Genomic DNA, 21,214 nt, shown 5'->3' on the forward strand with positions numbered 1-21,214 from the left:
AAAATAAAAATTGACTATAGAAAATGAACTATGTAACTTGTAGGCAGGGACAGAAGGGAGAAACTGAAGGAATGTGAAGGAAGGGGTGACATTGTCTATAAAGAACTCTACTTGTTACCTTACTTATGAAATGGTAACTCCTCTGTATAACACTTTAATAATAATAATAATAAAATTATATTAAAAATGTTTGGTGGTACTGGAATTTGAAGTCAGAGTCTCATGGTTGCTAGATAGATCCTCTACCACAGCCCTACAAACTAACATTTTTTTCTGAGCCCAGCCAGAGGCTTAGGCATTTTCTTTCATCTTATTTAACACCAAACCATGAACTAATGAGCCCAACAACTTAAACCATATTTAAAAGCAACCTTTATTTTAATCTAGAATTAGATTAGTAAAGCCTTCCTCCTTTTAGACTGAATTTCTCTTCCTAATGGGGAGAATTTTACATTAGCAAAGGGACAAATTATTTTGAGCTCACGGGTAATTAAATATTGACTTTAGTGCATCTAAGTTATTGCTCATTTTACAAAAAAGGTTAGAATTAGACATTACCACTATAATATGGCTTGTAAGTAAGATTAAACCTCATTTTATTTTATTACTCTCTAATAACTTTTTAGAGGAAGCCTCTCTTTCTGGACTTCTTATCTCCCAAAGGTTTTCAGGGCAGAACAAAATCCCAGGTTCTTTTCCAGCTGGGTAGAGAAAAAGTTAAGGATGATTCTCCTGCTAGTCCCCAAGTAGTGCCCTGTTCCTTGAGAAAGAAGGGCCCACATCAGAGTTGTCTTAAGCAGGGTAAGTAGGGAAAATTCACAGACTTGTCATGTTTTCATTTCTGATCTAAAAAAAAAAAAAAAATTCCCTATCACAGTTTGGAAAATTCCCTTTGGTTGGCCTGGCTCACCTTTCAAAACATTCCTGTTCTTACACCTCTCTCCCACTGAACCAGAACTCTTCCTGTTCTTATACCTCTCTGTCACCTCTCCTTGCTCACCTGGGGTCTATGTTTAGGCAGGTAGATCATGATTTCAAGGAGCAATTTATAGTATAACATCATTGCTAATTATCTTCAACTGGCATTGCTCTGTGGTTGTGTCATCCATTCTGTCTGTCACATGACTGCCTTTTCATCAGGACATCACACAGTGAGGGAGGGATGCCTTCTTTCCCACAATGCCTAGGGCCCTGACAACCATTCATCTATAATTTCCGGCTCTCAATTCTGTGCCCAGGAACATCGATTTATGGAAAGAGGCATTCCAGCCAAAGCAAATTATGTACTATGGCGTATTTCTTTCAGGAAAAATAAGAGAGAGAAAGTAGCTTAAGAGTTATCAATATCTATGTATCTATATATTAACTATATATACATCAGCCTCTACATCTTATCTACATCTGAATATAAAACAGGTGATTATATCTACACATATTATATAAACCACATATATGTGTAATATAAATATATACATATAATAATATATTCCTTGGTAACTTACTTGAATAGTGTTTTGGTTTGTTTGTACTATTATTGGGGCTTGAACTCAGGACTTTGCATTCGTGCTTATCTTCTTTAGCTCCAGGCTAACACTCTACCACTTGAATCACACTTCCACTTCCAGTCTTCTGCTGGTTAATTGGAGATAAAAGTCTCTCTGATTTATCTGATTTGGCTTCAAACCATGATCTTCAGACCTCAGCCTCCTGAGAAACTAGGATTACAGGCATTTTTTTTTAATTTACTGTTGGGAGGGGTATTTCTTTTTTAAATCTATAGTAATAGGATAAAAGAGGTAATGAAATTGGAGGTACTGAAAGACAGGATACAAGCTTTAGCAGGAACTTCCCTGCTTTCTCTATTTCCAAGGCCAGCCTTGCCTTTCTGGGCTCTGCTATCTTTAAGGAAAGAGTCTTACAATTACATGTCTTTCACAAGCTGCTGTTTGGGGTCTGAGACACAGGCTGAAATGACTGGATTTCTACTAGAAGTGATGCCAAAGGAGCTAAGAAAGCGTGGTTGTTTATTTGGGCAGTACTGGCTGACCTAGATGGAGTCCAGTATTGGCTTATTATGTGTTTGTCTGGCAGCTAAGTAACAGTTGTGATGCAGGAGAAAGCGCAGGAATGTAAGCTGCTGAAACCACAGCAGTCTCACCATCACACTGATTATTAGCAGGTTTGGTTTAGACCATTTGAAGAAGAAACACAGTATTATTGTGCCTGCCACTGGCTGCTTTCACCTTCTAAATGGGACAGCTCTGAGAGGCCCAGTGTTCTTGGAAAGATGGGAGCTAATGGACTTATCTGGAAGCAGTGCTGCCACTGAGCAGTTTTTACTTATGTTGTAAGCTTATTTGGAGTGGCTGATGATTAGTAGACAGGGATTATGGGAAACTTTCCAATACCCATTGTTGGGTTGGACATGGGGTGGTGGTTTCAACTGCTGTTTCTAATTTTTATGGTAAGCAAAGCAAAACTATGTAATATCTGGAACCTTGGAGTTTTCCAACTGTCAGCTTCCATGTAGCTTATTTTGAACAACATTCGTATGGCTGTGCATGAGTAAGCAGGGTGAGGAGAGAGTTGAGATAAGTATCTGGAAATCCTAATTGAGTCTGACAGGTTATGTATGTAAACTCGGAGCTGCCTGACAGTCTGCCCAACTGTAGTCCTTGTATCAAATGTCAAAAAGCTTGCCTGCCTGAAAATCTCTACTAATTACCTGCCGACATGCTGTCTTAGTCATTGCTTGGGTCTAGTCACCCAAGCCTCTGTTAGAATGCTCTATGGGAACAATTTAGTATAAAACTTAATACTATATTCCCTGTCAGATATTCAGGGAACAGAATATAGACTGGGTAAATTTGGATACAAGATAGATGAGTAAAAATTTTCAGAGGAGCTATGCATGGGAGCATACCCTTGCTATCCCAATACGGGGAACGCTGGGACAGGAGGATTACGAGTTCAAAACCAGCCTAGACTATATGACTAGACTCAATAAATAAAATAAATAAATATTTAACATGGCAGAAAGTTGAAGGTAGAGTGTGTTCCTGTCATGTACAAAGTTCGGGGCTCAATCCTTAGAAATTCCCTCTCGGCTACCCCTTTCCCCAACCAAATTGCTGCATAATACAATACTGGAAGCCATCAGTGCAGGGCAGGCAGTTAGGGGGCATTGGATATAAAAGGATAGCCCAGAAGATGAAAAATCAATTCACCCTAGTCACTATTTTGACAGTGGCTAGTTCTTCTGTATTTGAATTAATTAATTATTTTTTTTTGTACTGGGTGTGGGGCTTGATCTCAGGGCCTGGGCACTATCTTTCAGCTTTTTCACTCAAGATAAGAGTCTCATGGACTTTCCTGCCTAAGCTAACTTTGAATCTTGATTCTCAGATCTCAGCCTCCCAAGTAGCTAGGATTAGAGGTGGCAGCTACCAACACCCAACTTCTCTATAATTCTAGCATATGGTTAAGACTAGAGTGGCTTTAACAGTGATTTAAGCCAGAAAGGTAATAGTATCTCTTATGCTTTTTTAAACAGAAGTAGATATTCTTTTTTTTAATGTTTTTTTAATTGTAAAAATACCATACAGAGGGGTTACAATTACACGAGCAAGGTAATAAGTACATTTCTTATCAAGCATTGGTGCCTCCTCCTTTGTTTTTCCCCTACCATCCCTGCCCTCCCATCTCTACAACTACCCCTTCCCCCAAAGTTGTAAAGTTCGTTTTTCAACATAGCATTTTGTACGTCTCATTGTTGCAATGGATCCTTTCTTTTTTATTCTTTATAGATAAATGAGGGTTAATTTTGCTTTATTCTGGCAGTACAAGTTCCAAATGGCATGTGAAGGCCCCTTGGCTACATCACCTCAGGAAAGGAATTTATGTGTCTGAGTCTGCATGGTTTCCCTTCTTCTCCTCATAAAGTACCAGGATTATATCATATGGGTTCCACCCCAATGATTTAATCTAATCTAACACTTCCCCAGGAGTCTCACCTCAAAACACCAGAGTCAGATTGTGTTTCTACCTAGTAATGCTATTAGCTTGGGACTTTGGGAACTGAACTACTGGATTCTGGGGAAAAAAACATATTCAAGCCATAGCACCATTTGTTTTGTTTCTTTTGTTTTCTTGTTGCTGGGATGGGGGCTTGAACTCTCCCTTGACTCTTTTGCTCAAGGTAGTCTACCACTTGAGCCACAGCTCCACCTCTGGCTTTTTGGTGGTTAATTAAAGATAAGAATTTTAGGTATTTTTCTGCCAAGGCTGTATTTGAAAGATGATTCTCAGATCTGAGACTCCTGAGTAGCCAGCATTACAGGCCTGAGCCACTGGCACCTAGCTCATAGCATCTTTTGACTCACTATTTAGCTTCAGCTAAACCAGAATGTGCTCATTATTGTAATATCTCTTCACTTCCTGGCTTCTCTTCTCTCTCCTGCCTTGGAGGCCTCTCCTTCACTCCTTCTGTGTCTGCTTAATCCTCCCAGCACACCTCTGCATGATTCATAAGATGCTCATTGTTTACATAATTCACCTGAACTTCATACAGGAGTCAGGCAGGAAGTTAGAAAATCCAGTGGCTGACAATGATTACTAAGGATGTTGTTCAGGAATCACCTGCTGGACAGCTGATGTCAGCAGGATGATTTGTGATGTTTAGCAGGGTCTTGCTGATCCTCAGCCCCGACAGACTGTGGAAAATGATAGCCCCAGGCCTGCCATCCAAGACCAAGAACACCTTTGCCTGACATGTGGGAGGAGTTGATGATGCAGAACCAAAGCTCTAGAAGCGAATGGCACCTAGCAGCTATTTTATTTTTTTTAGTACTGACTACCCTCAAGTCTGCAGAACTCATTGAAAACTTGAAGCCTTGTAACCATGAAAACTTGAAGCCTTGTAGCTGGAGCAGTTAGTTCTGAGCTGGATTGTACTTCATAGTGTCAGGAGAACCCAACTTTAATTTTTTCCCCATTCTACAGCATTCATAATTTCCATTTTCCTGGTCATTTTATGGCCCAAAGTAGTTACAGTGATTGCATGTATATTCTCACAGAGAGGAGGAAGCAAGGAGGAATGTGAACCATTTTGTTTCCATTTCCACTGTATGTCACTGGCCTAACTTAGGTGCTTTTATGTGTAAGTGCAGGAGAAACTGGAAAATATGGTCTTTATCTGAGACAGTCATGTGCATGTGGAGAATAGGGTAGGGGGAGACAGGAGTCGCTGCCACAGAATTGTGTGTTCCATTTAAGCTGGCTCTACAATGGGGTTTCATTGTATGTTCAGTATTTCTACACACTTTGTAGCTAGTTCTGGCCAGGAATCTATGATTTATAGTCTTGAATGACTACCTGGGTAACAGGTAACATAAGGAGCCAGAACACATTGGGCAGGCATGGCCAGGTGATACAGGGATTAGGGGCATAGCGGGCAGTTCACAGGGGAAACCAAGGAAGCTGAGAAAAGAAACAACATGGCCACCATCTTGACATTTGAGCAGACTTTTGGATGATCCGGAGAGGCATCTGGGAACTTAGATACATTTGGGAACAAGAAAAGGGGAGTTTGTCTCAGGTTAGAACCTGACATTAGTCATTAAGGTGAAAGCAAGGGAAGCATGGGCTGCAGATATCACCTTCGAGAAATCACAATTTGAAGAGAAGTTTTCGCATGTGTTTAGGGTATGGTTTGGACAGAACACTCCAGAGAAAAATGTTTTTCTCTCTGTGTGGAAAGCCAATGATAGTTTAATTATCCCCAATGGAATATTAGCAGCTGGTGACGTATGAGCTGTCCTTTCTTAATTCTGTTAGGTATTGACATCAGAGCCTCCAGGTCTTTGTTGCTATGTCTGTTGTGTGTGCGCATACACACACACACACACACACACACACACACACACAGAGGCACATTCCACTCTGCTTTCTGTCCGTCTATGTGGAAAACTAAAGACATGGACTTATTTTAAAATTATGCTGCAAAAAATCAAGATTCTCATGGGAATAGTAATTTATTTTCCCATTTTCTATGTGCTAGTATAAGATTTCACAAATAAGCAGGATAATTGGAAGTTTAAAGTGTCCATGGTCATTATGCATGAAAATCTAGATTTCTCATTCCATTGCTTTCAGTGCTTTATGACATTGTCAGTGCCTTGTTGAGAATATTGTCTTAAGTATATAAATGTTGATAATAGTCATGCCCACTACTGAAAGTTTGCTCCTACTTTACAGTAAAGAATAAGAATTCAAGCTGGGCACTAGTGGTTCATGCCTTAATCCTAGCTAATCAGGGGGCTTTGATCTGAGAATCTTGGTTCAAAGTCAGCTGTACAGGAAAGTCCATGAGAGTCTTATCTCCAATTAACCACCAAAAGGCCAGAGGAGAGGCAGTGGTTCAAGTGGTAGAGCACTATCTTTGAGCAAAAAAAAAATCTCAGGGACCAGGCCCCTAGTTCAAGCCCCAGGACTGGCACACAAATGTGTATGTATACGTACATGGGAGCACACGTGTGTGCGCGCAAACACACACACACACACACACACACACACACACACACACACACGAGTAAGTATTCAAAAGACTTAGCAATGGATACTACAGAATAAATTTTGGTGATGTAAGATAATTTCAGCATAAGGTATGGATTACTACTTTTGCATGAGTAGTTAGAATATTTGGACTGTGACAGTACTCTAGGGCCGGTCTGTGGTAGGTATCAGAGTGCTAGATGGCTGTCCTCTGTCTATTCTAAACTTTTATCTCTATACCAGAAGTTTCATGAGAAATCAATAGAATTTCCCAACATCTGCTGCAGCTGGACTTCACTATGGGATGAAACTCACTCACGAGAAGAAGCCTTATAAAAGGTGATGGAATATTCTTCTCCCCTTTCCTTCTCTGTCTTCCAGAACGCAGACCTTAGGTGATGAAGTAATATAGTAGGCTGGGGAAACAACGAGACAGAAGGAAACTGGGTTATAGAAGACCTGGAGCCTCTATGAATTCTGGAGGTGAAAGCTGGCTTTTCTCCTGAGAGACAAATGAAGCTTGGTCTTATATGGAACACTATTGCTTATGGCTTCCTTAATTAGGTCCAGTCTTTTAACTGGAATCAGGATATAGAGACTTAGTCATTCCTAGAATACAGAGACTTATTTGGCCCATAGTTGTGGAACCTGGGAAGTTCACTAGTGTGGTACTGCATTGCATGAAGTCTTCACATAGCATTCTCACGAGGTGAAGGCATCACTTGTTACGCGCACGCGTGCACACGCACACACACACACACACACACACACACACACACACGATAGAATAGTTAAATAAATGATTGGGTTCATTCATGTATCAGAAGCCCATTGCTGTGCTAAAAGTTTAGATATGAAATGTTCCCCAAAAGGCTCATGTGTTGAAGGCTTAGTTGGAGGTGGTTGGGCTTTTATAACGTGATTGGACACTGGGCCTTAATCGATGCATGTAATCAATGGATAGATCTGTTGGTAATTTGAAGGCATTTTAGAGAGGTAGTGGATACTCTGAGGTGGGGCCTGGTTGGAGCAAGTAGATCACTGGGAATGTGTCCTTGAGGTCTGAATCTTGTTCCATACCCCTCCTTGTCTGTCAGCCTGTCCTTCCTGGCCAATAGGAGATTACTTTTCCCTGTCACATGCTCTTGCCACTGTGATATTCTGCCACTACAGGTCCGCAGAAACAGAGCCTGTCCAACATGGACTGAAACCTCTGAAGCCAAGAGCCAATCACTTATCAAGTGAAGAAAAGGCTGACTAACACTGTTCACCTATTCCTGAAGGGCGGAGCCCAGTGGACCTGATCACCACATGAAGTCCCACCTTTCACTATGCCACCATGGCAATGACATTTCAACAGGAGTTTTGGAGGGACAGTCAGATCACAGCAGACCAGCCAGGTGGACTCTACATAAGAGCCTGAATGGAATAGACAAAGTAGACCCAGCCAAGGCTGGGCATCTCCTGTTCTAGGAGTCATATAGGTTCATGTGAAGATTGCACAGTTATCCATCAAGCTTATGGACTAATGAGTATGATGTGATTTATATCCTCTACAGAGACCAGATAATCCTTCAGTAAGGTCACAGAAACTACTGGTGAATGAAATAAAAAGTGAGTAGAAAAATAAAGTTATCTGAGATTGGTGGCACAGACCCATAGACCCAGCTACTCTGGAGTCTGAGGCAGGAGAATCCTTGAGTTCAGGAGTTTGATGGCAGCCTGGGAAAGATAGTGAGACCTCACAGAAAAGAAAAGTTTTTCTTCAGGTGATATGTATGGAAGAAATGATATTTTTGTTCATTAAGACAATCTGCATGAGAAAAATTGCTTTGGGCACTTCATAAATTATTATGCATAGCAGCAGTAACAGTTATGCTGAGATTCAAACCCAGGGCTTGTAAAGTTCTCGATCATTGAGGCTTACCCCCCAAATAGCTTTTAAATTCATAATGGATGAACACACTTCACAGTGCTTTGCATGTATTAAATTCTAATTCTAACTTATTCTAATTCTAACTTAGCTAGGTACTGAGCCTTGAACTCAGGACCTCTTGCTCTCACTTAGCTATTCTGCTCAAAGCTGATGCTCACTTTATCTACACCTCCACTTCCAGTTGGAGATAAGAGTCTCATGGACTTTTCTGGCTGGCTTTGAACTGTGGATCTCAGCCTCTGGAATAACTAAGGTTACAAACATAAGCCACTAACTCTAGTGCCCTCATAGTCATGATACATGTGCTTGGAGAGCAACCACTTCAAATCATATGTAAAGGAGGTGCAGAGGTTAGCCAAAAAAATGCTGCCAAAATCAGTAGGCATGTGTGAACAGATACTCTAAAAATCAAAGTTAACAGCAGAGGACCAATGGAGCTAGACAGACCAGGCCAGGCTTCAAAGCTGAGCACAGAGAGTCTCCAATAGGATCTGATGTCAGTTTTTCCATAACAGGGCTATGAACCATGTACCTATAGTCTTGTCTGTAGGGGTTCCTAACTATATTTAATTGCTTTGGGCTTCTTAAAAGGTCTAAACCTGAAGACTTGGAGAACGATGAAGTAAGTTGGATGGTAGGGATTTTAAGACCACAAGTCAAAATCTCTAGCAGTCTCTGTTACCAATTGCTCTTGATATTTAAACACTAAAAAGGGATGTCTAGAGAGGCACTATATTCCTAGGTACTCAGGAGACTGAGATCTGAGAATGGAGATTCGAAGCCAGTCCCAGGCAGACAAATCTGCAAGGCTCTTATTGCCACTTACCCAGCAAAAAGCCAGAAGTAGAAGTATGGCTTGTGTGGTAGAGTACCAGCCTTGAATGGAAAAAACTACGCAGGAGTGTGAGGCCCCGAGTTCAAACCTCAATCCTGGCGATGATGACAACAACAAAAAACCCTCAACACATTTAAATACACACACAACACACACACACACACACACACACACACACACACATCCAATACATTTGTCCCTTGATAGGCACAGGAGATTGGTTCTAGGAGTTTCTACACCAAGGACACCAAAATCTGAAGGTGCTCAAGTCCCTTATATGAAAATCCATCATGTGATGGGGACAAACAAGTCGTTTAAGGATTCAGGTGGACCTGTTGCAACAATGAGAAGTATAAAATGTCATGTCAAAACGAGCTTTACAATGTCGGTGTGGGGGGGGGGAGGGGGGGAAATGATTGGGTGGGGGGGAGGGGGGAGGCTGGGAAGGGAGGTGAAGGGTAAACAAAGGAGGAGGCTGCAATGCTTGATAAGAAATGTATGCATTATCCTGCCCATGTAATTGTAACCCCTCTGTACAGTATGTTCTCAAATAAAATAAAATAAAATTTAAAAAAAAAAAGAAAATCCATCATGTTTGTATAGAATTGATGTACATCTTCCTGTATGCTTTGTTATCTCTACATGACAAATAACACCTAGTACAATGCAAATGTTATTCCAATAGTTGTTACAGTTTTGTTTAAGGAATTATACCAAAAAGTGCATGTTTTTGGCACAGACCCATTTTTTTGTAAGTGTGCCAGACCTGAGGCTTGAACTCAGAGCCTGGGCACTGTTGCTGAGCTTTTAGGTTCAAGGCTAACATTCTACCATTTGAGCCACAGCTCTATTTCTGGCTTTTTGGTGGTTAATTGGTGATGAGTCATGGATTTTCCTGCCCAGGCTAGCTTCCAATCTTGATCCCCAGATCTCAGCCTCCTGAGTAGCTAGGATTACAAGTGTGATCCACTGAGCACAAACACATTTTTTTTTTGAAAAAATATTTTTTATTTTGAAAAAAATATTTTAAATCTAAGGCCAGTTAAATTCAGTTGTACCAGCTGACATGGAGGGCCAATTGTTTCATGAAGCCTTCTTTTCTCTTGATAAGAGAAATTTCATTTTTACCATAAACTAACAAGATATTAAAAATGCTTTGCAAGGGAATGGAAGATACTTTCTGCTGAAAATTTTTGCAATTTTATCAATGTACTTCTGAGTCAACGCTTTCATGTTTAAAATAACAAAGCATGTGAGACTACTTTGGAAAATTTGTCAGCAAGTCCCATTGGTCTGTAACTGGCATTTTCTGTTGCCCTGGAGACAGGCTCAAGCTCATTGTTCCAACGTAATGGGATGATACAATAGTCCAGTGTCCTTGGAATCCCACAGCTTCATGTGTCTTAAAATTTATCACTATAGATACTGGGCACAATTAACAAAGCCTTCAGAAGGAAGGATCCTGAGAGCATTTGACATCTCTGAATCATGCCTTTCTGGTTCTCTTCAATGTGAAGCTTTCTTCGGAACAACAGTGGGGAAAGAGTCAGGGAAATTGTAACTGCATGGAGAGATAGTCTCTGAAAATCCTTAAAGCCGAAGGAAGCCACTTAAAGGATTCTTATTTTTTAGCTGAGTCTCAAAACAACTACAGTACTGGGATCCAGAGCTTGGGGAGAGAAAAAAAAATAATGAAATTTTACTCATCCTTATTAGATCAGAAGTGACCTAGATCTCACCCACAAAGGCTCAAATTTATACTGTTTGCCACACTGACATGTAGCAAGAGAATGAATGCTGGAAGTTTTATCTCTGGATGGTCTAGAGGCATGAAAGCCGATCATGTACATGCACACTCTGCTTGGCAGAAAAATTGCCCTAAGTATGATGGGGGGAAAAGTTAGGTTAAGTTTTTACTACCCAGGAGAATGCTGATTTAATGAATTCATCTCCTGAGTCTTATTAGGTGGCTACTTGGGTAATGGGTAAATTGAATCGGTCAGAGAATGAATTGATTTGTACTGGAGAGGACTGAGACTCACCTTCTACCAACTCTCAGAAACACTCACAAAATAATGAGTCAGAATTTCTTCAAGAAAGCAAGGTCCAGTGACTTGTGCCTATAATCCTAACTACTTGGGAAGCTAAAATCAGGAGGATCTTGGTTCAAGGCCAGCCCACGGATAAAGTTCACCATACCTCCATTTCAATCAATGGGTTCAATCTGTAATCCTACCTATTTGGGAGATGTTAGGTTTGATGGGCCAAGGTGCCTCTATCTTGACACTCAAGACCAGTTATTTGATTGGCAAATACTCTTCCTTATTCCTTATTCCCTTCCAGTTGTAACCCAATTAGCGCATTATCTGGTCCTACCTCCATCTACTTGCATATCAACCTCTATTATGGCCAAACCACTCCAGTTTCCATGTCCCTTTGTATGTCCCACTAACCCAGCCTGTAAGTGTCAGTGGAATTTCAGCATCTTTTGGAGACTGCTCTCCTTCACAAGTTTTTCTCCCTAATCAAACTGCACTGGTGTTGACTACCTCTTTGCCTATTTTCTGCAACTTCTGAGTCAAACAGGAAGCAGGATCAGAGGCCCTGGTTTGAAAACCTTGCAAAAATCAGTCAGGAAAAGGATTATGAGACTCCATCTCCATCTCTGGCTGATCCCGGTGGTGCACATTGTCTGTCTTCCCAGTGACATGGAGAAGGGCAAATAGTAGGGTTACAGGCCAGATCTCTGGTGATTTACGTGCACATTCAAGTTCAAAAAGTATTGGTCTAGGCCAGGTAGCAATGGTTCCTATCTGTAGTCCTAGCTACTCAGGAGGTTGAGATCTGAAGATCACAGTTCAAAGCCATCTGGGTAGAAAAGTCTTTGAGACTCTTATTTCCAATTAACCTCCCAAAAGCCAGAAGTAGAAGTATGGCTCAAGTAATAGAGCACCAGCTTGAGTGCTCAGGCCCAGTTTAAGGCCCAGTACCTGCACACACACACACACACACACACACACACACACACACAAAGAAGTTCTGGGTTCATGCTAGCTGTGAGTACCTCCACCCCTTCCCCCATCCTAGGCACTGTCCTTGCACTTTTCCCAGATTGAGGCTAGTGTTCTACCACTTGAGCCACAGCTTCACTACCAGCCTCCTTCTTCTTTTTTTTCTCCCCATTCATGGGCTTGAACTCAAGGCCTGGATGCTATGTGTCCCTAAGCTCTTTTTGCTTTAGGCTAGTACTCTACCACTTGAGCCACAGTGCTGCTTCTGGTTTTCTAGTGGTTAATTGGAGATAAGAGTCTCACAGATTTTCCTGCCTGGGCTGGCTTCAAACCGCAGTCCTTAGATCTCAGCCTCCTAAGATTACAAAGGTGAGCCACTGTCGCCCAGCAGCCTTCATCATTGTCATTGTCATTGTCATCATTGTTGTTGTTGATTAATTAGAGAGAAGAGTCTCACAAACTTTCTTGCCTAGACTGGCTTTGGGCCATCATCCTCAGATCTCAGCCTCCTGAGTAGAGTAGCTAAGCTTACAAGTTTGAGCCACCACCGTCTGGCTTGCAAGTACCTTTTTTAGTAGCCCCTATGGCATCAGGCATGTCTTTTAACCTCTTTGCATCTGAAACTCCAGAGCAGAACTATGAGTAACTAGTCCCAGGGCCGAGGTAAGGATGGACAGGTATGTGTGGTGGGTTCTGAAAAACCCTCTCCAGACATAATGACACAGTTTCCAGTCACCTTGCAGAGGAAGGAGGGCAGGTGTGAGGGCTTGGCTTGCAGCTTCTCTGGGATAGCGGGGGAAAGTGCTGAATTAGAAGCTTAGACCACCAAGGTTTTTCTGAAGACCAGTGAGAGAATAAGACCACCCTGCAATGTGTGAGAAGGTGAAAGGTCAGTGGCTTATGTGTACTCCTATCCATTATCTGATTCTCTTTACCTTCACCTCAGGACTGGATTAGGCCACCCAAGTAGGAAGTTTACTCAGTAGCTGGGGGTAGGTGGGTAAAGGACAACTTTGTACAATTCTAGCTAATCTGAAGCCAGGCACAACAGGGGTTTGCAGTGTGGGAGTTTGTCCTGGCCCCTAGACTTTCCTCTCTGTTATTCGGCAGCCTGACAGCTCTTTGTCTTCTTTATTTTCTCCTGATTATGCAGCCAAGTACATTAGGGACACATTTTAACTTTGGTGTGTGTGTGTGTGTGTACACACGCGCGCGCGTGCTAGTGCTCATACTGGGACTTGAATCGGAACCTGAGTGCTGTCCCTTAGCTTTTTTTTGCCTAAGGTTGGCACTCTATCATTTGAGCCACACCTCCACTTCCTGCTTTATGCTAATTGGAGATAAGAGTTTTGCAGACTTTCCTACTAGGACTGGCTTTGAACGGTGATCCTCAGACCTCAGCCTACGGAACAGCTAGTACTATAGGAGTGTGCCACCAGCTCCTGGCTCACACTTTACTTCTTGCTAGATCATGAGATATTCCTTGAAACTTGCAGAAATGCAACCCAGAGTTGCTGCTGCTGGGAGACTGTGCATGTCTCTGTAGCAAGATATCACAGCTTTTGGGGGCCACTCTAGGAATCCCTGACTCAAGCGTACTGTTAGAGCCAACAGGTAAGGACAGCCCTGGTTGAAGTCCTAAGGAGTCCTAGGGAGTCCTAGGGACCTAGGGAGAAAAATGATGCGTGCCGATTTCAGCAGTACAGACTTTCCTCCTACCCGACTTGGCCACCTCTGGCCTTCAGCTCAGGGCCCAGTGTACAGCATCTGTCTTCTTGCTCCTCTAAAACAGTTCCCATGGGCTCTCGTCTCAAATCTCAATTGACACACCTTAAGATCCAAACTTATAAGGGTAAGCTTTGCCTGTTGCCATATCTAGAATTTTCCATAAAAATCCAGACAGCAAAATGTTCCTCTCTTAGCTACAAGTATAAAATTTGGGGCTCAGCAAAGCACCGATTTATACTAGAGGCAGGGCACACTCTGGGGATACATGGAAGCCAATATTATAACACCCATTTCCCCAAAACAAAGAGCTTTACTGTGGTGCCCGTGGGAAAGGAACCCAGGCACTGTCTTAAAGGAAAACCAAACCAAACCAAAATCTCTGCCTTTCAGATCCATTGCTATCATAGTATCAGGAGGAAGACTCTATAAGAAGGGGTGAAAAGTTGCTTGTTGATCAGAGGTGACAAGGGAGATTTGAGGGTTCCTTCCTTCATGTACCTGATCATCTTCACAGGTCATAGGTCTTTGTATAGCTTTCCCTCCCCCTCTCTTTCCTTCCTCCTTTTCTCCTTCCTTCCTTCCTTCCTTCCTTCCTTCCTTCCTTCCTTCCTTCCTTCCTTCCTTCCTTCCTTCCTTCCTTCCTTCCTTCCTTCCCTCTGTGTGTCTCAGTGCTGTTCCTTAGCTTTTTTTGGTGCTATGCCACTTGAGGCACAGCAGTATCTCTGGCTTTTTGGTGGTTAACTGAAGAAAGGAGCCTCAAGGATTTGTCTGAGTGAGCTGACTTCAAACTTCAGTCTTTAGATCTCAGCCTCCTGAGCAGTAAAGCTTACAAGCATGATCCACTGGCATCCAGTGACTACACATTGCTTTTTGGAAGGAGTTATCATGTTCTGCATGGGGGATTTTGATCATGTGACATCTAAATTTCATTGCAAACTGCCTTCAGCACACCTATCCATTCTTGAAAAGCTGGTTCTGTCAGTCCTTAGGAGAAATCAGGAAAAACAACCTAAGGGCTTTGTTATGGAATGTGTGTCCATGTGTGTCCAGACCTTTGCCAATTTTAAGATGCCCGGACCCTAGCTTACCTGGCTCAGCTGTCATGTTGTCTTTAGGATTAGGTGAAGTACTCCTTCTGTCTCAGGAACACTTATTGAGTGACTCTAATTTTATTTTCTCTTTGTGAGTAACAAGACTCCCATTTACTTTCCAGAGGGTCTCTTTCTCTCTCCCCTCCCCCTTCCCCTTCCCTCCTCCCCTCCCCTCCCCTCCTCTCCTCTCCTCTCCTCTCCTTTCCTCTCTTCTCCTCTTCTCTTCTCTGTCTCTCTCTGTCTTGTCTCTCTCTCACACTCATCTCATTGTTTGAAGGCTGGAGAATGATCAAGCCAGTTGGTCAAGTGTTTGCAAGCATCAGAGTATTTAACACACTGGGAAGCAGCCCTCTCACTCCTCTCAGAGATCGCTCAGGTGGAATTTACAGAAACATTTCCCCTCTATGATGTGAACTCAACTGTGCCTTTTGGGTTGTCTTAGACCAGGTGACAAATGACTGCAATACAAGCAAGGCTTACTTTCCTTATTTATAATCGATCCCCTCACCCAGACATAAACAAATCTTTGAACCCCTCAAGACATAGTTATATAAGAAAAAAAGTACTCATTTTAAGATAGAGGCTAAGTTCCTCAAAACAGAAAAAAATGCATTATTTAGATGAAGCACAATTTCAGGCCTTGTGTGATTGATGGCTCACACTGGAATCCCAGCTGCTTAGAATGTGGAGATAAGGAAGATCACAGTTTGAGGCCAACCCCAGACAAAAAAAAGTTAATGAAACCCCCATCTCAATAAAAATAAGGCAGGTGTAAGGCTCATTCATGTGATCTCAGTCACAGGAGGTACAGGTGAGAGGATTTTGGTTAATGCCAACTCAAATAAAATCTGAGACCTGACAGGCACGTGGCTCCTGCCTATAATCCTAGCTACTCTTAACTTCTCAGCTAAGATCTGAAGGTCACAGTTCAAAGCCAGCTTAGGTAAGAAAAATCTGTAAGACTCTTTATCTCCAAGTAGCCACAAAAATCCAGAAATGGAGCTATGGCCCAAGTGGTACCCTTCAGTACAAAAAGCTCCAAGGACAGTTCCCAGGCCCAATGTCCAGACCCAAGGATGAGAAAAAAAATATTTGAAAAAATAACTTATATCTAGATGTGGGTATGGCATAATTGCCTACCTAATAAACATATGAATCTGAGTTCAAATCCTAGTACCATAAAGAAAGTAAAATTTCAATGGACCCTCTTTAGCTAAGGAGAAGAACAAAGCTCTGGATTCAACTCTCCTTAAATCACAGTAAGCTGGTCATGCTGGACACTGATACAAAAAGAAACCAAGTTCTAAGAGGCATAAAAACCACCCTTACAATTTTGTTCTTTCAACTATCATTTTCCTTCTAAATAAACTATAATTCCACTAGGCACCGGTGGCTCACACCTGTAGTCCTAGCTATTCAAGAGGCTGAGATCTGAGGATCACAGTTCAAGTCTGCCCAGGCAGGAAAGACTGTGAGATATTCATTGGTAATTAACCAGCAAAAACTGGAAGTAGAGTGTGGCTCAAGTGGTAGAGCACTAGCCTTGAGCTAAAAAAGATAAAGTAGAGCGCTCAGGCCCTAAGTTCAAGCCCTAGTCCTGGCATATACACATTAACACCAAATGACTATAATACCTCAGACATTTCCCTCTGGAGCAACAGATCTACCTTTAGCATAGCGTGCTGGCTTTCTTCATTTGTCCCCACAACTGTATATGGCCCAGACCAAATTCAGCTTTTCTTTTCAGAATAGTACCTACTCCCAACGTCTCTGCTCATGGCATCAATCATCATAACTAAAGGTAGCCATTTTATCTCTTTAGTGATTCCAGAATCTTCTCTGTCCTTTGTGCTCCTCCCACTCCTCCCCCTCCCCCCTCCCCCACCTCACACACAAGGTAAGACCTTATTTCCACATACCTGGGCAATTACAATAGGTTCTTGTCTTCTTACATGCATCCATTGTTTCTGTACAAATTATTCCAAATTACTTTTACGAAAGTCCAAGCACCATTGCATTATCCTTATAGTGGAAAGTTGTACTTCTTGGTGTTAAACATGATTGGACAGCTCCCAGATTTTGGGTCATGCCTTCCTGGACTAGAAACTTGATATTCTCAACTCCCTTGTAGCTAGGACTCAGGCATACAATCTTATTTCTTTGAATCTGAGACACCTCAAGTCCTTAAAAGAGTTATGTGACCGGCAGTGAGTAGTACAAGGTAGCTGTGTATAGGGATCCATTCTTCTGTCAAATATAATAGGGGAACTTTCTGGATCTTAAAGTGTGTTTGCAGTGTATGTTTTCATGAAAGCAGATCTTGTTATCTTGCTTCACAGCCTGGCAAGATAAGCTACCTCTAAGCTACTTCAGTTTGCTTAGTAACTTCTCTTTCCACTTAAATTAGGCAGAATGTTCTCCTGTTAGCAACAAATAGAGAAGAACAAATAAATACTTGCTTCCAAGCCTGGCATTCACACTTCTCCACACACAGGTTTCACATTCACAGACCTATGAGCAGCCGTGTTTGTGAAGTTTCTCCGGTTCCCCTGCTGCCTGCAAAATTTGCTTTTCCTCTGACTTCCTGGTATTCCCTCTTTCGTCTTAGTTCTGCCTTAGCTTTGACTTTATTTTAACGACTCCTTTTCTAAAATAACCACTAAGAATAAACTTTTCATGATGAAGACATTCCACACTTCAGTCAGTCTCTTTCTTTTTGATATTTTGAACATTGAGCTCAGCAGCTTCCAAAGGCCCCAAACAGGCCAATACATATCCTATATAAATATGAAATTCACCAAATCCTGCTTGGGAGAAGTCTGTAAAATATTTAAGGGAACCTTATTATCATCAAAAAGCATTTTTAACGATGTATTTCTGCATACCTTTTATTTTTCTCTCATGTTCTTCTATCTGTGACTTTGTCTTAACATCAAACATGGGAATGAAAAGTGAAAAATCGAATCAAAGAATTTTTTTATGGTATGCAGATAAAACACCTGGAAGACCCAATTTCTTCTTTTCTACCATATAGGTAGAACCTGTGACATTTGCTGACATAATAAGGATTTCCTTATCTCAGTCCATTCTTCTTCACAGGAACTTTTAACAACTTATTATTATTAGAATGTGTGCCAGTCCTGGGGTTTGAACTCAGGGCCTGGTGCTCAGGGCTTAGTGTTTTTGCTCAAGGGTGATACCCTACCCTTGAGCCAACTTCTGGCTTTTGGGTGGTTAATAGAGATGAGAGTTTCACAGACTCTCTTGCTCAGGCTGGCTTCAAACCTTGATCCTTAGATCTCAACCTCTTCAGCTGCTAAGATTATAAGCATAAGCCACCCACACTAGGCAACATTTAATTTTTGAGAAACTCTTTTCTACTATTGAAAACAAAGGCTTCACTGAACTTTAAAGGCCAGTGTAAATAGATATAATATTCATTGCAAACAAACCTCTTACTAGTGTCACTTTAATAATGTTGGGAATTGCAAGCTGGAGGTTTCCTTTCTGAATTGAAGAAACAGGATCTTAGATGGAAACTGGAGGCTCCTGATTTTGCTAAGCCCAATAAATAGAAGAAATACCTTAATTGATCCATGACCCTTTGCCAGATGTGGTTTATATAAAGTCTAGTTGGGCATGATGGTTCATTGTCTGCTTAAGGGGCCCAGTGCTGCCTATGACTTGGCTCACATTCACAACACTAACAGCTACAGAATGCTAAGCATGCCAGTAATAACAACTGAGAACTTTTACGCAGAGGTGACAGCTCTTTGGACTACATTTTATAGAAGATTTAAACAATATTAGCCTTAGTATATAAAAGGCAAGTGCCATAAAAATCTACAGTTAACCTTGTATATGTTTGTTAGAAATAGGGATGTTGGGATGTTGCATAGGAATAAACTTGGAAGGAACTGGACAAGGCAAAATTTACTTCTGCAGAAGGGTGCACTCTTAGCCAAAAATCTGGCAAGCGAGCACAGAGAGCAGTCAAGCTGCTCCCTTTTTAATCCCTAACCCAGCAAGCCCTGCCCCTCTTATCACATTGGCTGGGCTCAGGTTTACAATCTGCAAAAGGATAAGGCTTAACTATTAGGAAGCAATTTAAATTCAAGGAGCTTCTAACACTATGTCTTAATTAAAGGGCTCAGGAAAAGGATGCATGTAATTGCAATGTCATTAACAAGGGCCAAGCCACCTGGCCAAAGCAGGAACCCTTAAAAAAACAATTCTCTCCAGATTAACAGAAAAGAAGCTACTTTAATTTGTTTAAAGGCCTTTCTCACATATTTTATTGGTTGCCTTAAAAAATTTGTGTGTGCCAGAAATGGGACTTGACATCCAAGCCTTTTGGCTCACAGCTGGTATTCTATTACATGAACCTGGCTTCTACCTCCAATTTTTCTTAGTTAATCGGGGATAAGAATCTCCTGGATTGGTCTGCCTGAGCTGGGGTTGGTTTTGAACCATGATCCTCATATCTCAACCTCCTGAGTAGCTAGAGCTACCAGTGCCTGGCTTATTGCTTGCATGTTAAAGAAAATACTAAGCTTTTCTTATTTTCTTAAGTTAATTCAAGTTTGTTTTGTTCTGCATAAATTAATAATCATTATCATATGTAGAGCACTGATTTTATCTTTATGAATCTATCAGACATTCCTATGATAACTCATTGTGCATATTAAGTGGCTGGTATTTATATATAATACATGCATGTATATATGTAAATACATACTTATATAATGTATATATCTATGTATATAAGTGTATATATAATATTTAGTACCATATGTAATATATTTGAAAAGCACTCATAATTGGGTAAACATGTGCTTATCCATAAATATAAATTAAATTTATATACTTAATTACAAATTATATATAAACACATAAACTATATATGTATGTATGTACATAGAAAAATACTAAAGGCATCTGCTCTAGTGTGATGAGTGCAATATTTATTATAGAGTATTATGTAACAATCACTTGCAGGGAAGGAAAGACTACAGTTGGCATTTATTCCAAATGCCAGTAATTATTCCAACTCATAATCACCAAGTAGCTAGATGTGATAACTTAGGGTCTATTGGAGCCAATGAGCTTTTACAAAAGAAGAATTCATCATCTTTCAGACTGTTTTGGGACCTGTCAAGCTTGACCACACAACCTGGCCAACAATGCTGCTGGGGCGGATTGAACTTGGTTAATAATCTACCTTATGCATACCTGAACAAGAATGGAAAATCATGTTATCTAGTAGCCAGATGCTCTGGAGAAAATTCAGATGAAAACATTAGTGTTCAGTGAGTAATTATTTGGATTTTATTATTTTACCAAGCCTTCTCAAATAGCGTCACATACATTTCTGACTGCTCAGAAATGGCTAGCTGCTTGTGATTCACACCTGTAACCCTAGCTACAGGGGAGGCTGAGTTCTGAAGATCATGATTCAAAGCCAACCCAAGCAGAAAAGTCAGTGAGACTCTTAACTCCAGTTGAACACACACACACACACACACACACACACACACACATACACACACACACACACACACACACACACACACACACACACACACACACTCATAGAGGCAGAAGTGGAGGAATGGCTCCAGTGGTAGAGTATCAGCTTTGAGCATAAAATCTAAACAAGGGCTCTGGGTTCAAACCCTCCCTCCCTCCCTCCCTCCCTCCCTCCCTCCCTCCCTCCCTTCCTTCCTTCCTTCCTTCCTTCCTTCCCTCCTTCTTTCCTTTCTTCCTTCCTTCCCTTCTTTCCCCCCTCTCCTTTTTCCTTTCTTATTTTCTTTGGTGTTGGTACTGGCACTTAAACTCAGGTCCTTATGTTTTCATTCAGCTGTAAAAGGGCTGGAGCTACCTGTCTATCACTTGAGACACAGTTTCACTTCCAGCTCTCTGCTGGTTGAGTGGAGATAAGTCTCACGGATTTTCCTGCCTAGACTGGCTTGAAATCTTGATCCTCAGATCTCAGCATCCTGAGGAACTAGGATTACAAGGTATGAGCTATGGCACCTGGCTCAGTTTTCCTGAGCCCCTA

Source organism: Dipodomys spectabilis, unplaced genomic scaffold (assembly GCF_019054845.1).
Source record: "Dipodomys spectabilis isolate Male_0828 unplaced genomic scaffold, ASM1905484v1 ptg000095l, whole genome shotgun sequence".
NCBI lineage: Eukaryota > Metazoa > Chordata > Mammalia > Rodentia > Heteromyidae > Dipodomys > Dipodomys spectabilis.